This window comes from Aethina tumida, chromosome 6 (genome assembly GCF_024364675.1).
Source record: "Aethina tumida isolate Nest 87 chromosome 6, icAetTumi1.1, whole genome shotgun sequence".
Lineage (NCBI taxonomy): Eukaryota > Metazoa > Arthropoda > Insecta > Coleoptera > Nitidulidae > Aethina > Aethina tumida.
The window spans coordinates 8,400,049-8,417,470 of record NC_065440.1 but is presented as its reverse complement, the minus strand read 5'-3'; the positions used below and the strand labels follow the sequence as shown (position 1 = coordinate 8,417,470).

The window sequence follows — 17,422 nt, the reverse complement described above, 5'->3', positions numbered from 1 at the left end:
AAGAGATAAAATAGACATACGGAAACATGGGAGCTTATCTTAAGAGGTTCAAACTCAAAGAAACGGATGGAATGTGCAGTTGTGGAATGGAAGAGGAAACGAGAGAACATATATGGAAAAGATGTGAGAACGAAAAGCGAAGGGAGGCGAGGAGGATTCTAATGGAGGAAATACAAGTTGAAAACATAGAAGATGTGGAATGGGAAGAAATTATGAAGGATAAATGGGAGGCATGCAAAACATACATGAATGAAATAATTGAGGAAGAGGAGATGGAAAGCGAAGAAGAAGAATAGAAGAATTAGGGAACATGAGAGAAAAGAAAAGAGAAATAAAGAGAAAATAAAAAAAAGGGGTAGAACCGCTAATTTTTGGAGTGTGGTTTGGTGATGTGGGTTCTCTTGGCAGAGGGTTTGGTGTGGTAGTTGGTGAGGAAGGGTACGGTAGGTTTATGGCCGAAAGGCTGGGTAACCGGATCTGAGAAAGATCATAATCATGTATCAAGCCAACGTCGGGTGAAAACAGAATACCCAGTGAAAGTTTAAAAGCGTTGGAAGAAGAAAAGGGAGAAGAACTGCTGGAAATTTTGGAAGAATGTAGAAAAAAGAGGTTATTTCCAAAAAAGTGGAAAAGAGCAAAACTGGTATGGCTGCCGAAGGAAAAAGGTGGATGGAGGCCAATATCTTTGTTGCCGACGGGAGCAAAGATGCTAGATAAAATGGTAAACAACTGGATATTGCACCAAATGGAAGGTAAACGTGGTAGGTATGGTTTTAGAGAAGGTAGAAGCACAACAGAGGCAATGGAATGAACAACAACGGACATCACAAAAGGGATACGTAAGAAAGAAAACGTACTGGTTGTCACTTTGGATCTAGAAAACGCATTTAACTCAGCTAGACCCAAAGATATAGTAGAGAAGATGGAAAGGGCGGGGATCAAAGAAGATATTATTGGTATGGTGAAGGAGTTCCTAAAAAACAGAGTAATTATAGGAGAATGGGAAGAATACAGGATGGAGAAGGGTTGCTCACAAGGGTCAATCATGGGGCCAACCCTGTAGCTAATGATGATGGAAAGCTGGTTTAGGGAAGTAAGAGGAGCAGTGGAGGAAGGGGGGGGGGGTAATGATAGCGTATGCGGACAATCAAGTTATAGTTATTAGAGGCAAAAGTATCAGGGAGATAGAAGCAAAATGGCAAAGGATAGACAAAGAATGCTAGAGAAAGAACGATAGACGGTAGCGTTGTGGACCCCGAAGAAGAATGGAGGAAGGGAATCGAGGATAAGTATGAGGGAAGAGAAAATCAGGTATAGAGATAGCATAAACTATCTAGGAATAGAAATAGATAAAGGAATGAGATGGAGCCAACAAATGAATAGAGTGAATTAGGAAGAGGAAATGGGGACGTAGACAGGAGGTACTGAAGAGGGTTTATGAGGCGGCAGTGGTACCCTTACTAATATATGGGGCTGAAATATGGGGGAGTAGGGCGGACAAATGCAAAACGAAAAAAGTGCTAGATAGGGTGGAGAGACCGTTCCTAAAGGCCATCACCGGAGCCTACGGAACGGCCTCCATACAAGCTTTAAGGACAATAACCCAAGATATAAAGGATATCATTTTTACACCGATAGATACTATAAGAGCTTGCCACTTGCAGAAGAGTTGTTAAAACTTCATTTGACAGGCACTATTCAAATCAACCGCAAATTTATACCTGGTTCTATCAAAAAACCAACATTTGCCGAAGATAACACATTTGCATGCAAAACAAGTAACTTAATGTTATCGGCATGGAAAGATAAAAGGGTCGTCACCACACTTACTTCGTGAGATATTTCAGGAACACAGCCTATAAACAGAAGAGTACTTGGAGGTAACTTACAAGTTGTAAATAAGCCAAATGTAGTGGTCAATTACATTAAATTTATGGGAGATGTCGACTGCGCAAACTCTTATTCAGCGTCATACTGTTTCCTGAGGAAGTCTTTGAAATGGTGGCGAAAGTTATTTTTCTGGGGACTCGAAATGTCCAGTGTCAATGCATATTTATTATATAAAATTTCACGACAGGGCCAAAACAAGAAACCAACGACACATCTAAAGTTTGTCGGGAATTGGTTGACGAGATGGCAAAAAACTTTCGGCAGACCATCATCTGTAGATACAGAAGAGCGGCTAAATGGTAAATTACATATTTACATATACGCCAAAATGATGGGAATAAAAAAAAACTGTGAAAAATTCATTTTTCTTTGTTTTACCCGATAAAAGCCTACAAAGCCGACAATAATTTCGATCTGTACAATTTTCATATAACAACAAAAGAAACTAAACTAAGAAATATTTCCGAAATTATTAGGGCCGATCATCTACATTCAGAAGGAAGAAAAAAGAAATCATCAAACTCTGCACAAAATATAAAGACATCTTCTTTAAACCAGATGATAGTCTAACCTTCACCAATCAAATTACACACAGGATTTGTACTACAGACGAAATACCTGTTTTTACTAAAACAACAAGGAAGCAGAAGTGTCTCCTAAAAGTGTCCCACATAAACGTCTGCTCTATTAGAAATAAACTGAACGAATTTGAACATCGGGTAAATGAAGCCAAATTGAAAATTGTGTGTTAGTGAACACTTTCTGAACAAAAGTGAAATCGACATTTTAGTGATCAAAGATTACTATGTTGCGTAAACCGCGTTGTTAAAACATATCAAAAACTTAATAATATCGCCAGTGACAATTGTATAAAGGAAAACAGATATCCGGACTGTTTTAAAATAAGTAAAGTTACTCCAGTTTTTAAGAAGGGAGATGTAAAAAATATAAACAATTATAGACCCATATCGTTGATACCTGTCCTATCTAAAATTTTTGAACAACTTCTAAGATCACAACTCACAAAATATTTTGAAAATAATAATCTGTTCATAAATAGCAAAAGTACCACCAAAGCCTGTATAAATCTTATTCATTATATAATCAGTGGCTTTGAGGAGAAAATGTATGTTGGATCGACCCTTTGTGACCTTAGTAAAGCCTTCGACTGCGTGAACCATAGGGCATTGATTTCCAAACTCCAAGAGTACTATGGAGTTGTGACACCGAGTATTAATTTTATAACTAGTTACTTAAAAAATAGATATCAACAAACTTACGTTGGGGGAAATTTTTCCACTACTCTTCCTGATTTATATCAATGATACACCAATTCCAGATGAAAACGTTGAAATCCTAAAAGATTGGTTTCTTGCCAATTCTTTGAGTTTTAATGAAAACAAAACTGAAAATATGATATTCTCAATACCACAAAATTCAAATGACATTAAATCAACAAAATTTCTGGGCATATATATTGACTGTAGGTTGACATTTGCGGATCATATCGAATATGTGCAAACAAATTAAAAAAAAAAAAAAAACATACTTCTCCTCAATCAACTTAAATGCAATGTAGATCTGAAGGTACAATTGCTTGCATATTTCTTGTTTATACATTCCAATATTGCGTTTGGCACACTTGTCTGGGGTCACTCAAGTCATGCAGACCGACTGTTTTCTCTTCAGAGAAGGGCATTAAGAATACTAGCAGGATTAGGTTATAGGGCAGATGCTAAACAAGCATTTATTGATCTCAAAATTTTAACGCTGCCTTCAATTTACATACTCGAATGTTTATTATATGCCAAATTAAACGAAACTACATACAAAATCCAAGGCAGCATTCACACCTATGATACTCGCTATAAGAACCAAATATGTCTATCAAATATTCGTCTAAATAAGTCATGCACCTCTACTATGTATTATGCTCCAAAGTTCTATAATAAATTACCCGTAACTGTGAAAAGTCTGCATTTTGAACAAAACGCACCAAACATTTACTTTTAAAACATGTATTTTATAATTTTAATGAATTTCTGTTATGTCCACAATTTTAAATTTTAATTTTAGTCTGTACCTATTGATGTCCTTAGTATTGTATATGTATTTACCATCTATAATTCATCTCTTATTGTATCCGATCAGTCCAATTTTTTTTTTGACTTGTGTAAAAATTGTACCTGATTTTAAACACCAATAAATCTATCTATCTATCAATATTGGTTATCAAAAGTTACATACTCGGGGATGACGTTGTCTGAATTCAAAGACATTTTTGTGGAAAGATACCATTGTCCCGAACTTGTCAGCAAGTTCAAACCCTTTGTTGTAAATGAAAATTTAGTATAAAAAGTACAAACAGTCAATACAAACTACAACAAAAACAACCTAAGAAGACCACTGTCTAACCAAAACCATTCTAATGCATTAAGGGGTCAAGCATCCTCTTGGTTATCGAAAGTTACATACTCGGGGATGACGAGGTCTGAATTCAAAGACATTTTTGTGTCAAGATACCATTGTCCCGAAACAACAATGGCTGTTCTTCTAAATTTCCATAATGGTAAACCAAAGGATGATGAATGTCTTGAAGCGTATGCAGCTCGCCAAATGACGTCGTTAATCATCGAATGGTCAAATCTGACAAAAGAAGAAATTGAAGCGAGTATTGTTCTTGCACATATTGAATCTAGGACTCGTCGACTTGCGTTTACCTCCGATATTAATACAAGAGGTAAACTGCAAAAAGAACTGGCCGCTTTTTCTTATATGAAAAGGAAATCGACGACGAACGACCTCGACCACAACCCCAATAAAAAGCCTAAATTACAAATGGCTTCAACAAGATGTTACAATTGTGGGAAATTGAGTCATAAATCGGACAAGTGTCGGAGCTCAAGAAATAATGAAAACCAGTTGTCGAGACCCAGTAACTCGAGTGGACACCCATTCAATGGACCAAATTCGACGAAGCCATCGATTGCCTGTTTCAAGTGTGGACGACAGGAACACTTTGCATCACGTTATACAATCTTGAACTCGTGTTTGATAAGCTACGCAAGGCACACTTTCAATTCAACCAGACATATGTGAATTCTTAAAAAAAGAAATATCATCCTTAGGGCATTTATTTACAAAAGAAGGTATTAAGCCAAATTCAGACAAAATAATCGCAATAAAAAAATTCCTAATTCCCAAAACTATTAAAGAAATAAAAAGCTTTCTTGGACTCTTAGGTTACTACAGGCGCTTCATCCCCAACTTCGCAAATTTGACCAAACCAATGACCAAACTAATGCAATATGCACAATAACGAACTTGATCTAATGGCAGAACTAGAATCTGTTTTAGCAAATGCCCCCGAAATGTCAAAAGTCGAAGATATAGACGAAATTCTAGAAACTGCGATATAAACTGCGACAACGAAACTATTCATACAAGTTTAAAAAATCTAACGCTAGATATCCCAATCTCCGAAAAACCTTTAAATATATTCGAAGAACAAATCATTATTAACACAGTTGAAGAGTTGAATTAACAAAAGCCAATTTCGAACAGGAAGTAATTAAAATATTCAAAGAATTCACAACCAGCAATAAAACCTTTGCCATCTATCTTAGAAATAAAGAATATTCCACATTACTCATTTGCACAGTACAATCCACTTTTAAAAATTCGGCGTTTAAAGTAATAATATGTAATGATATTTTACAAGACATCGAAGATAAGATAAGAACAACTCACACAATCCAAAAATACCACGAAGGTAAAAGAAACCATATCAATCAATCAATGAAACAACAATACAACTACAAAACCTGTATTATTGGCCTAATATGACTAATACAATTTCAACGTACATAAATAACTGTCAAATTTGTCAAACATTAAAATACGACCGAAACCCTCCTTAATGTTTCACCTACGGCGCCTCACCCCTTCGAAATTGTACACATTGATATATTTTCAGCAAATACACAAAAATTTTTGACGATAATAGACTCATTTTCAAAATATGCTCAAGCATACCCAGTAACCTCCCCAAACGGAATAAACATAATTAAAGCCCTCATTATTTTCAATAGTTCACCATCACTAATTATCTGCGATAATGGCTCAGAATTTATAAATACAGTTTTTAAAGAATTCACCGATCTTCATCAAATTAGAGTTCACTTCACAACTCCACACACACATCTCTAATGGTCCTGTCGAACGATTACACTCCAGTCTAATTGAATATTTACGAGTATTAAAAACAAAAGAAAAAGAGCAAAGTGCATAGACTTAATGCCATTAGCCATACTAGGTTATAATAACAGCATCCATTCAGCAACAAAACACAAACCGATGGATCTAATTAACGGTCACCTCGAAATAAACTCACCTTCCGACATTGACATTAACAAAAAAATAATGAATAATTATGTTCTGAAACATAAAGAGTTAACTCAAGAAATATATAAGAACTAATTACCGATAAAACAAAGAATATTACCAATATTAATAAGAATAGACACGAACCACTCGAGTATACACACTATTGTATCAATAGTCTATCATAAAACTGACGACAGGAACAAACTTGCCAGCAAGTTCAAACCTTATGTTGTAAATAAAAATTTAACTCAAAAAGTACAAACAGTCAATACAAACTACAACAAAAACAACCTAAGAAGACCACTGTCTAACCAATACCATTCTAATGCATTAAGGGGTCAAGCATCCTCTTGGTTATCGAAAGTTACATACTCGGGGATGACGTGGTCTGAATTCGAAGACATTTTTGTGTCAAGATACCATTGTCCCGAAACAATAATGGCTGTTCTTCTAAATTTCCATAATAGTAAACGAAAGGATGATGTCTTGCAGCGTATGTATCTCGCCAAATGACGTCGTTAATCACCAAATGGTCGAATCTGACAAAAGAAGAAATTGCAGTGAGTACAGTTCTTACACATATTGCGTCGTTCGAATCTAGGAGGATTCTGTAAAGGGAAGATGTTGGATCTCCTTATGGTTCGTAAATGGCGTGCAGACTACGATTACCTGTGTCAACTGGTGGACCAAGGAAATGAGAAACAACGCAGAGTTGGATCAGGTCGGCAGCCGTTATTTTCTGAGTTGGAAGATTGCATCTGGGAATGGATTGCAGACAGGAGAGCAATGGCTTTGGTTGTGCGTACGGTTGATATTCATTTAATTCATTCATGCCCTTGAAACAGCAATTGAATTTGATATATCCAGAGAAGAATTTAAAACATCTTCACACTGGTTGGACAACTTCCTTAAACGATATGAACTATCTCTAAGGAGATCAATAACATTGTTTAAGGTGGAAGACCATGAAGTTGTTAAGTGTGCACTTTTTGTTTAAGCTTTTTGTTGATGGCAACGATTTTTCGAAATACCAACTCTCCAACTTGATTGCTCTGGATGAGACTGCGGGATTCCTAGGTCAAGGACCTCAAACGACAGTTCATCACAAGGCTTCTTCGTCAATTTACGTTCCTTCTACCGGTTACGATAGTGCACGTGTTACTTGTATTTTGGTAATTCGTCCCCAGGATGGATCCACCTTGTCGTGGTCCGGATCCAACATCTGCAAGTCCAATTCATCCCCAGGAAGATCTCGGATCTTCCTCAGATTGGACTTGTTCTTCCGAACCCAGTTGACAGAGGGCTGGCATCTTTGTCAGTCCCACGTCTTCTGGTTCAACATACCCCGTATATGCAAATGTACGTTCCTTTCCCTCCATGTATGATTTATCATACAAGGTAAACACTATGGCCATGATCTTCGGATCGGTGCCCGGAGAGGAATCCCTCGCAGAAAAGGCGAGAATGCAAAAGCAAATCGAAGAATAGGTGGCCGAACTCAAGGCAAGAACTGGCGCAAAAAACCCAGAATGCCTTAACCAGAGGCAAAATCACTGTCGAACTAACAAAGGACCCCAAATAAGCGGACTCAAAGGAGGACAACAAGGGAGAGGCGGCGTTATCCTACGCCAAAGTTAGAGCCTCATCTGCTTTTCACGCAAAAATTCCTCCCAGAAACATCGTAAAAGAAAACGACATCAAAGTGGCAAAAGCTAAAAACCTTGGCCAAACTACCAAAATATATGTACAAGATTCGAAGGACTACAGAAAACTTAGGAAAGTTTTCCAAACAAAAGGTAAGTCCTTTTTCACTTAAAGACTGCCAGAAGAAAAGCAGGTCTACGCAGTCATCCGCGGTCTCCCACGAACCACAGACAGAAGACATTAAAGACGAACTGTCAGCCCAAGGAATTGATGCACATTCAGTAACCAGGATGACAAACAGGAAAACCCAGGTACCGATGCCATTGTTTCTAATCAGTGACAGCGAGGATGAGGATAAACACACTAACAAAATTGATACAAAGCTTCCTCTAGGAACGCAAAATATCAAAGTTGGAAAATTCTTATCTACAATCAGTACCAAGCAGCGCTAACACCAACGTTGTTCTAAGTTGTGCATTTACAATTTTCGTTACTCGTTTATGCTTAAAAAGAGCGGAATTGAAAATTGTAAACTTCTATACACCGATACAGATAGTCTCGGATATGAAATCAAAACCGATGATGTGTATAAAGAATTAATTTAATCAAGTATCGATAAATTTGATACGAGTAACTATCCCCAAAATAAAATCTTCAACATTCCCTAAGCAAACAAAAAAGTACCTGGGTTAAGGTAAATAAAAAATGTCATAAAAATTCCAACCGACACATAAGAGATAAATAAACCAAAACAACTGAAACGGATAGACTTTTAGCAATTAAATTTTAAACTAAATTCAACCTTTAGATACTTGTTATCATTGTCAATTCATCAACTCCAATGTTCAAAGAGCACCAGGTTACAAACCTTAGTTGAGACAATTGAACACAAGTGGATATATACTGTTGAAGGAATAAATTACATTGTTACAAATTACATACTAAATACATAAAATTACTTATGAAAGTCCACATCTAGGACAGTAACTTGTGCTTATGTCAATATCTAAATGTGTATAGACTTTAATTAATGTTCTAAGAGTTCGAACCCGGGATCTCCCAATTATTTTGGTGTGCTAGTAGATTGATGCAATCAATTGGTTGGAGTGGCTGAAGAAGATAAAACTTCATGAGTGGTTTCCGAATAAGTGATCCTAATACCTAAACAAAAAAAAAATCACAAACGTTAGAAAATATTATAACTATATACTTATTGATATGTTTTAGTTAGCTAAATTATCTTCAAAATTTTAAGTAGTTAACAAAACGTTTTGGGATAGATACACAAGTAACCACTGAATTATTGTTTTCAAATTTACTAAAAAACAATACACACTAAAAACTTTATATTATTATATATATTTATATATTTATTAATTCAATATCAGTATCACTTAATATATTTATTATATTAAATTAATAAACAATTAATAAAAAAAAGCTCAAAATATATATTTCAAAGTAAAACTTGTAATACATAGGAAAAATATTAATTTATTTACATTCTATTATTTTTTAATTAACAGGAAGATGTAGGAAAGTAGATGTCATTTACCAGCTATATCCTAGCTAAAGATAATTTACTACATACTGATAAAAATATATGTTTAAATACATTAAGAACAAGCGATGAGATTTTAAATGAATTAAAAAAATTGTAACAAAAATCATTAAATTTCATTTAATAATGTTTAAAATAAGACAAATTTTACTTTGTAATTTTACAGTTTTAAGTCAAAAATCAATGACAAATCTTTGAAAAAATTCAAATTACTTGAAAAGTATATTAAAATGTGTTAAAAACAAATAAATTCAGTAATAAAATATTAAATTAGTTAAATTATCAACAAAAATGTAACAAAATCAATTAATTATATAAACAAAAATTATTAAAATTCAGTAAATAATGTTTGAAACTAATCAAATTTGAAATTTTACAATTTTAAGCCAAAAATTACTAGAACATTGAAAAAATTCAAATTACTTGAAAAATATCTCTAAATTTGTTAAAATGAAAATTTTAAACTGGTGAAATTTTTCAACATAGTACGAGAATAAAAGTAAGAATACATATTTAATTGATTATATAAACAAAAATCATCAAATGTCATCAAATATGGTGTGAAAATTATATTGGGTAATATGAGAATTTTAAACTGTTTCGATTAAAGTTATACATATTCAATTTTCTAAAAGAAATAACATTATTTTAAATTTAAAAAAAATAAAATTAAAACAAAATTATAAATTTTAAAAATCAAAGCATAAAAAATTGTTAATTTAAATTTATAAATTTTAAAATATTAAGATTAAAAAATTAAAAATAATCAGTTAAATTGTATTTTTAAAAACACACAATTAGCATAATAATGAACAAAATAAGTTCATGGTAAATATAAATCTGACCTTTTGGAGATGGGTTTCTGATTCATTTCATTTCCTTCTTTCATACTATTTTATGCCAGTTTAATTATTCATTTGTTCTCAGAAACTTACAACTTGGTGGAAAGCTTTTTAATTTCTTAGTTTAATGCTAAAAGCAAAAATCAAAATTAACTATTTATATAATAGATAAATTAAAGTTTGTAGTATTATTTATATAGTAATTTATTGTGATAACTGATTTTATTTAAATGACTAAAAATAATTGCACGTTATACATATTCATACAAAGCACTTTGCAATTTTGGCTTAAATATGACAATAAAATATTAAAATTGTTAATAGTAAATGTGAAACTGACCTTTTACAATTGAGTTTCTAATTCATTTCATTTATTCTCTTTGTAAAATTATAATTGTTATATTATACCCATGCACAACAATTTGGAATAGTTAAAATTTGAAAGATAACCTTATGTATAATAAGATAAAATTTAAAATTTATTATACTGTCCAACATTTATTTATCTATATATTATCCATATATTAATGAAAATTTATATTTGTACAATACTGAAGTGTACGGTTGTAACCGTACTTTGAAAAACACACAATCAGTATGAATGATACTATGCAAAATTAGTTTATAGTAAATGTGAGACTGACCTTTTATATTTACATTTCTGATTCATTTCCATTCCTCATAAATTAACATGGCAGTTTAATTTTTCATTTGTCCTAAGGAACTTACAACTTGGTGGGAAGCTTTTTAGTTTCTTGGCTAAATGCTGAAAACAAAAAATCAATATTAGTTTTTCAATTTATTAAAATAATTTTATATAATAGTTAGTTACATGTTAGGCTTTATGTTCAACATTTACTTATCTACATATTATTGAAAATTTATATTTTTACAATACACAACTGAGTGATTGTAAAATATACAATCAGTATCATACAAAGCAAAATTAGTTTACAATAAATGTAAGACTAAGCCTTTATATTTACATTTCTGATTTATTTCATTTCCTTTCTTCGTAAAATTTTATCCCAGTGTAACTTCTCATTTGTCCTAAGAAACTTACAACTAGTGGAAAGCTTCTTCGTCTCTTGCGCCGATGCTAAAATTAAAAATTCACTATTCGCTATTGAATATAATAATATTGTTGTCATTAAAAGCACCTTATAATTTATATACATGGTTTATCATGAATAACTGAACAAATAATAACCAAATAACTCAAAGCGCCATCTTATATTTTCCCTGATGTGCATACCGCCAAGATATCATAATTCGCAATATACAATATTTTCCACTCACAATAGGTTACTATATAAATTATACAAAATTGCAAAATTTAAATAATTTTAAAATTTTATAGAGTGGTAAAATTATATTGTTAACAATATTATTATTCATTCAGTTTGCAACCCGCAATTCTTCGGTGTCATCGTGGTGGTAAGCTCATGTGTGAGATATAAAATGGCGATTTCGGTTGTTCGATTGTGCTTTGCTCAGTTATTTATAATAAACCATGTATATAAACTATAAGGTGCTGTTTACGACAACAATATTATTATAATAAATAACTAATACTCAGTTTTTAATTATAGCATCGGCGTATGAAACGAAGAAGCTTTCCACTTGTAAGTTTGTTAGAACAAATGAGAAATTAAACTGGCATGAAATTTTACAAAGAAAGGAAACGAAATGAATCAAAAGACGATATATAAAAGGTCAGTCTCACATTTACTGTAAACTAATTTTGCTTTATATACCGATTGTGTGTTTTTAAAAGTATAATTACAACCATTCGGTTTTGTGTTGTAAAAAAAAATGACATTAATATGTAGTTAAGTAAATGATGAACATATAGCCTAATGTATAAGTAACTAATATATAAAGTTATTTTAATAAATTGAATAACTAATATCGATTTTTTTGTTTTCAGCATTTATCCAAGAAATTATAGAGCTTTCCACCAAGTTGAAAGTTCCTTAGGACAAATGAAAAACTAAACTGCCATGTCATTTTATGAGGAAATGATATGAAATGAATAAGAAATGTAAATATAAAAGGTCAGTCTCACATTTACTATAAATAAATTTTGCATAGTATCATACCGATTGTGTATTTTTAAAAGCACAATTACAAGTGTTCACTTTGGTATTGTACAAATATAAATTTTTATTAATATATGAATAATATATAGATAAGTAAATGTTGGACATATAGTCAAATAAATTTTAACTTGTAATTGTTGTGTATATGTTTAGTATAAATATTGTATGCTGGGCAATTATTTTTGGTTTTTTTAAATATGATCAGTTATCACAATTTACCTCCAAGATGTTTTTTCTGTTTTAAATTTTATCATAATTGGTATCAATCTACAATATTTTTCACTACAATAAGTTAGGATATAAATTATTTGAATAAGTTGGATAACTAATTTCAAATTTTTGTTTTCAGCATTTATCAAGAAAAAGCTTTCTACCAAGTTTTAAGTTCTTTAAGACAAATGAGAAATTAAACTGCCATGTTATTTTATGAGGAAAGGAAATGAAATGAATCAGAAACAAAAGCATAAAAGGTCAGTCTCACATTTACTAAAAACTAATTTTGCATAGTATCATACTGATTATGTGTTTTTAAAAGCACAATTACAACTGTTCAGTTGTGTATTGAAAAAATATAAATTTTCATTAATACATCTATAATATATAATATATTTTAAATTTTATCTTATTGTACTTAAGGTTACCTTACAAATTTTAACTTTTCAAAATTGTCATGCATCTGTTTATTATGTATGCTGGGCAATTATTTTTGGTTATTTAAATATGATCAGTTATCACCAAGGTGTTTTTTCTGTTTTAAATATTATCACAATTGGTATCAATCTACAGGAAATAATTCCAACAAAGGTCGACCAATAAATCCAAACAACTATAGATATGACCAAAAAAAGCTTCAACCTTTGCAATCTACAATATTTTTCTCTCACAATAATTTAGTGTATATGTTATATTATTCTATATTTTTAACTTAAATGTAACTTCTAATTTTGAAAAGAGAGAAAACTAAATGAATTAGAAACATAAATATAAATGCGCAGTTTCACATTTACTATTAACTTATTTTGTCAACTATTATACTGATCATGTGTTTTAAAAATGTGAATAATGTAATTGATTTAAAGTTATTGGACATATAGTCCAACACTTAAAATTTTATCTTTTCATATTTAAGCCAATATTACAAATTTTAACTGTTCAAAAATGATTATGTAAGTGCTCTGTATACATATGTATAATGAGCAATTATTTTTAATCATTTAAATAAGATCAGTTATCACACTATATAAATTATACTATATTTTTTTAGCTTATATATTATATAAATAATTAATATTGATTTTTGTTTTTAGCATTGGACTAAGATATTAAAAGCTTTCCATCCAGTTGTAAGTTTCTGAGAATAAATAAATAATTAAACTGGCATACAATGTTATGAAAGAAGGAAATGAAATGAATCAGAAACGCAAGTCTAAAAGGTCAGATTTACATTTACCATGAAATTATTTTATTTTGCTCAATATTATGCTGATTGTGTTTTTTAAATTACAATTTAACCAATTAGTTTTAATTTTGTAAGCTTAATATTTAAATTTTATAAATTTAAAATAACAATTTTTTTTACTTTGATTTTTAAATTTTATTTTATGAATATTTAAAATATCAATTTCAATTCTTTTATTAATTTTAATAGAAAAAAATTGTAGCATAGAAAATATGTAGAGCAATTGTTTAGTAAAATTTATTAGATGAAATTATGTTTTCCTTTTAAGTCATTATTATTTCCAAATTAATTAATGTAGAATTTGCTTCGGAGGTCAATTTTTTTAAAAGGTAAATTGCCACAAACCACATTTTGATATTCTTTTCTACAGATTCCACTAAAAAATATACGTGCAACTCTTTTATTTCAAACGGAATAATTGAATTTAAAATTTTTAAAAAAGTTCTGTCAGTAACTTTTAGCACAAAATTCTCAAATTACCCAATATAATTTTCAAATTCATCTAGTTTCGAACCATATTTGATGACATTTGATGATTTTTGTTTATATAATCAATTAAATTTATTATTTTCACCAATTTAAAATGTTCATAGTGAATATCAAATTTTAAAGCAATTTAATAAACTTAAAAATATTTTTCAAGTGATTTGAATTTTTTCAATCACCTTCTAGTGATTTTTGGCTCAAAATTGTAAAATTTCATAATTGATGATTTTTGTTTAAATAATTAATTGATTTTGTTTTATTTTTATCTTTTATTTTCGTAGTTGAAGTTGAAAATTTGATTAATTTAAAATTTTCTTACCGAATTTCAAATTTTGTGTATATTTTTAACATATTTTAAGTATTTTGAATTTGTTTCAAAGATTTTTCAATGATTTTTGACTTAAAATTGTAAACTTACAAACTAAATGTCTAAATGTCTTATTTTAAACAATATTCAGCGAAATTTATTGATTTTTGTTTAAGTAATTAATTGTATTTGTTAATTTTTTTTAAATTATTGTATTTAAACATATTTTTTTTTAGTATGTAGTATTGAATTATCTGTAGCTGATAAATTATGACTTTTATCTTTAAACAAAAATTTTCCTTCATCTTCCGATTAATTAAAAAATAATAGAATGTGAATAACTTGTTATTTTTCTTATGCATTACAAATTTTACTTTAAAATATATATTTTAAGGTTTTTTTATTATTTGTTAAGTTAATTTTGTTTTAAATAATTTTTAAACATTTTCTATAAATTCTCAAGTACATTTATTTAAAAACAACCTTCAATTAGTGGTTTTCCATGATTTTTAAATAGGTTTTGTGGACTTGTCATACATTATATAGGTCTTTTTATTTTCTCTTGTCAAAATTAGTATTGAAAATATAATTAAAATTAATTATCTTAAAATATTGTAACAAATTATTCTCATTTACCAAGAACTAAACGGTAAAATTTAAAAACACGAATTCAAATTTAGTATTTTATTTTTAATATTAATTTTTGAATTGAGATTCTCATTTCCTCTTTAAACATTTAGGAGTCATAATTATAACTTAAATAGACTTTGTTATAGTTATGACATTTCAGGTTGTCATTGGTGTTATCATTTCTCTCCAGAATCACAAAGAAATTTAAAATTGGTTAAAAATGGTTACTTGTGTATCTATCCCAAAACGTTTTGTTAACTACTTAAAATTTTGAGGATAATTTAGGAAATTGAAATATATTAATAAGTATATTGTTACAATATTTTCTAACGTTTGTGTGTTGTTTGTTTTAGGTATTAGGATTACTTATTCGGAAACCAGTTATTGAATCGTACTTTCTTCAACCACTTGAACCAATTGATTGTATCAATCTACTAGCACACCAAAATAATTGGGAGATCTCGGGTTCGACCTCTTAGAACACTAATAAAATCTATATTCATTTTAATATTGACATAAGCACGAGTTGCTGACCCAGTTGTGGGCTTTCATAAGTATTTAGTATGTAATTTGTAACAATGTAATTTATTCCTTCAGAAATATATATCCACTTGTGTGTGTACATGTTCAATTGTCTCAACTAAGGTTTATAACCTGCTGCTCTTTGAACATTGGAGTTGATGAATTGACATTTATAACAAGTATCTAAAGGTCGAATTTAGTTTAAAATTTAATTGTTAAAGATTATCCGTTACAATTGTTATAGTTTATTTATGCCTTATGTGTCAGTTGAATTTAAGATATTTTCTATTTGCCTTAACAAGGATTCAGGAGATCCTTTTTAATGTGTTTTTGATTTAAAATACGACACTCATTATTGTGTTTTACCTCTTTTTTATCCTACTTACTATGTTTATTACTTATTTTGAAATTTCTTTTCGATTTCGCTTTGGATTCCCGACTGCATATAATTAGTTTTTGTTCCGTTCTTTACTAAACAAAATGTATTAATTGCTTTTGCTTTTCCTGCTACAGTATAGGTTCATTTGATGTCTCCTCCGGCCCGAATAAATTTGTTGACAAGACTTGACATGACAAGTCCTTATCTTCTGTTTTGCCCTCATATTCTTATTTCTAGTATATAATGAAATATCGACGTTATACAATTTTTGATTGTTGTATTTCTGGTTTAATATCAGGCAACTAAAAGAGGTCGTGCGGTTTTGAAGATTAAGAAATAATAACACAAAAAATGGGTTAATATTATCCTTTCTCATTTAGACAGAAGATCATATATCCATTTTTGTAAAAATCTTGCTTTTGGGAATTGAAGTGTATCACCTCGTCTTCCAAAACGTCTCTATTTTCAAATCACCGATTCCGCTTGTGGTTGTCCAAGGACAAAAACAACTTTATAATAATAGTCTTCTAGTATATGATTTGATTTGGATCAATCTTCAGTCAATCATCTGTTATTGTTATTGGAATTTCACCAATGATTAATTCTGATAGTTCATTGATTTTAATACTAGGATTATTCACATTAAACATTTGTGCAATTTCCTTTGTAACATACTTTGATGTTTGTTTGCCGAATTTTAGAAACTGATTTATAAGCATTGGAAAGCTTTCCCACATCAACCATAGTCCATCTATACCAAGTGCATTCAATTTTATGCCAACACACCCAACAATAGAATACAAGACCATAATGACTATTAATATCATCCAAATTTCATTGAGTAATAACAACAATTATTCTTAATGATAGGCTGTTGAAATTTTGAAGGTGTACTTTTACTATTTTTCATACACGGTTTTTCACATCTTATAGATTGTTGGAGTTTTAGTTCAGTGTTCCATTTATTGAAACTTGTTGTTACGGTGACCACACTGGTTCCACGTTTGAGATTAAACAATTATAGAAACTGGTGTGAAAACCCTAATCTTCCAGGCACTTCTGACTACTTATGTTTTTTGGTTTGGGTGCCCGAATATTCATAAGACTCGGTGCATCCGTAAATAAATTTACATTTTGTGGTTCCTTTGATGATAAGCTAATTGGGCCAAGGTTTTGACATCTTGATTTCTTATTTGGTAAATTATTTTATGTGC

At 30.4% G+C, this 17,422-nt stretch overlaps 2 long non-coding RNA genes across 4 annotated transcripts; one reads left to right on the top strand and one right to left on the bottom strand.

Annotated features, from left to right (window-relative positions):
- Positions 1 to 8,367: 8,367 nt before the first annotated feature.
- Positions 8,368 to 11,565, bottom strand: LOC126265888 (uncharacterized). Of its 2 annotated transcripts, none has more exons than XR_007548370.1 (4): positions 11,484 to 11,565; positions 11,310 to 11,422; positions 10,968 to 11,089; positions 8,368 to 9,081 (listed from the first exon to the last, which is right to left on the bottom strand). It is a non-coding gene; the product is annotated as an uncharacterized LOC126265888 (long non-coding RNA). The 2 variants fall into 2 exon arrangements; XR_007548371.1 differs by lacking the exon at positions 8,368 to 9,081 and adding an exon at positions 10,331 to 10,453 and having other exon boundaries at positions 11,484 to 11,537.
- Positions 11,566 to 11,762: 197 nt separating this feature from the next.
- LOC126265871 (uncharacterized) lies at positions 11,763 to 15,927 on the top strand. 2 transcript variants are annotated; one of them, XR_007548346.1, is made up of 6 exons: positions 11,763 to 11,854; positions 11,916 to 12,038; positions 12,254 to 12,380; positions 12,775 to 12,895; positions 13,733 to 13,858; positions 15,661 to 15,927. It is a non-coding gene; the product is annotated as an uncharacterized LOC126265871 (long non-coding RNA). The 2 variants fall into 2 exon arrangements; XR_007548347.1 differs by lacking the exon at positions 13,733 to 13,858.
- Positions 15,928 to 17,422: the final 1,495 nt, after the last annotated feature.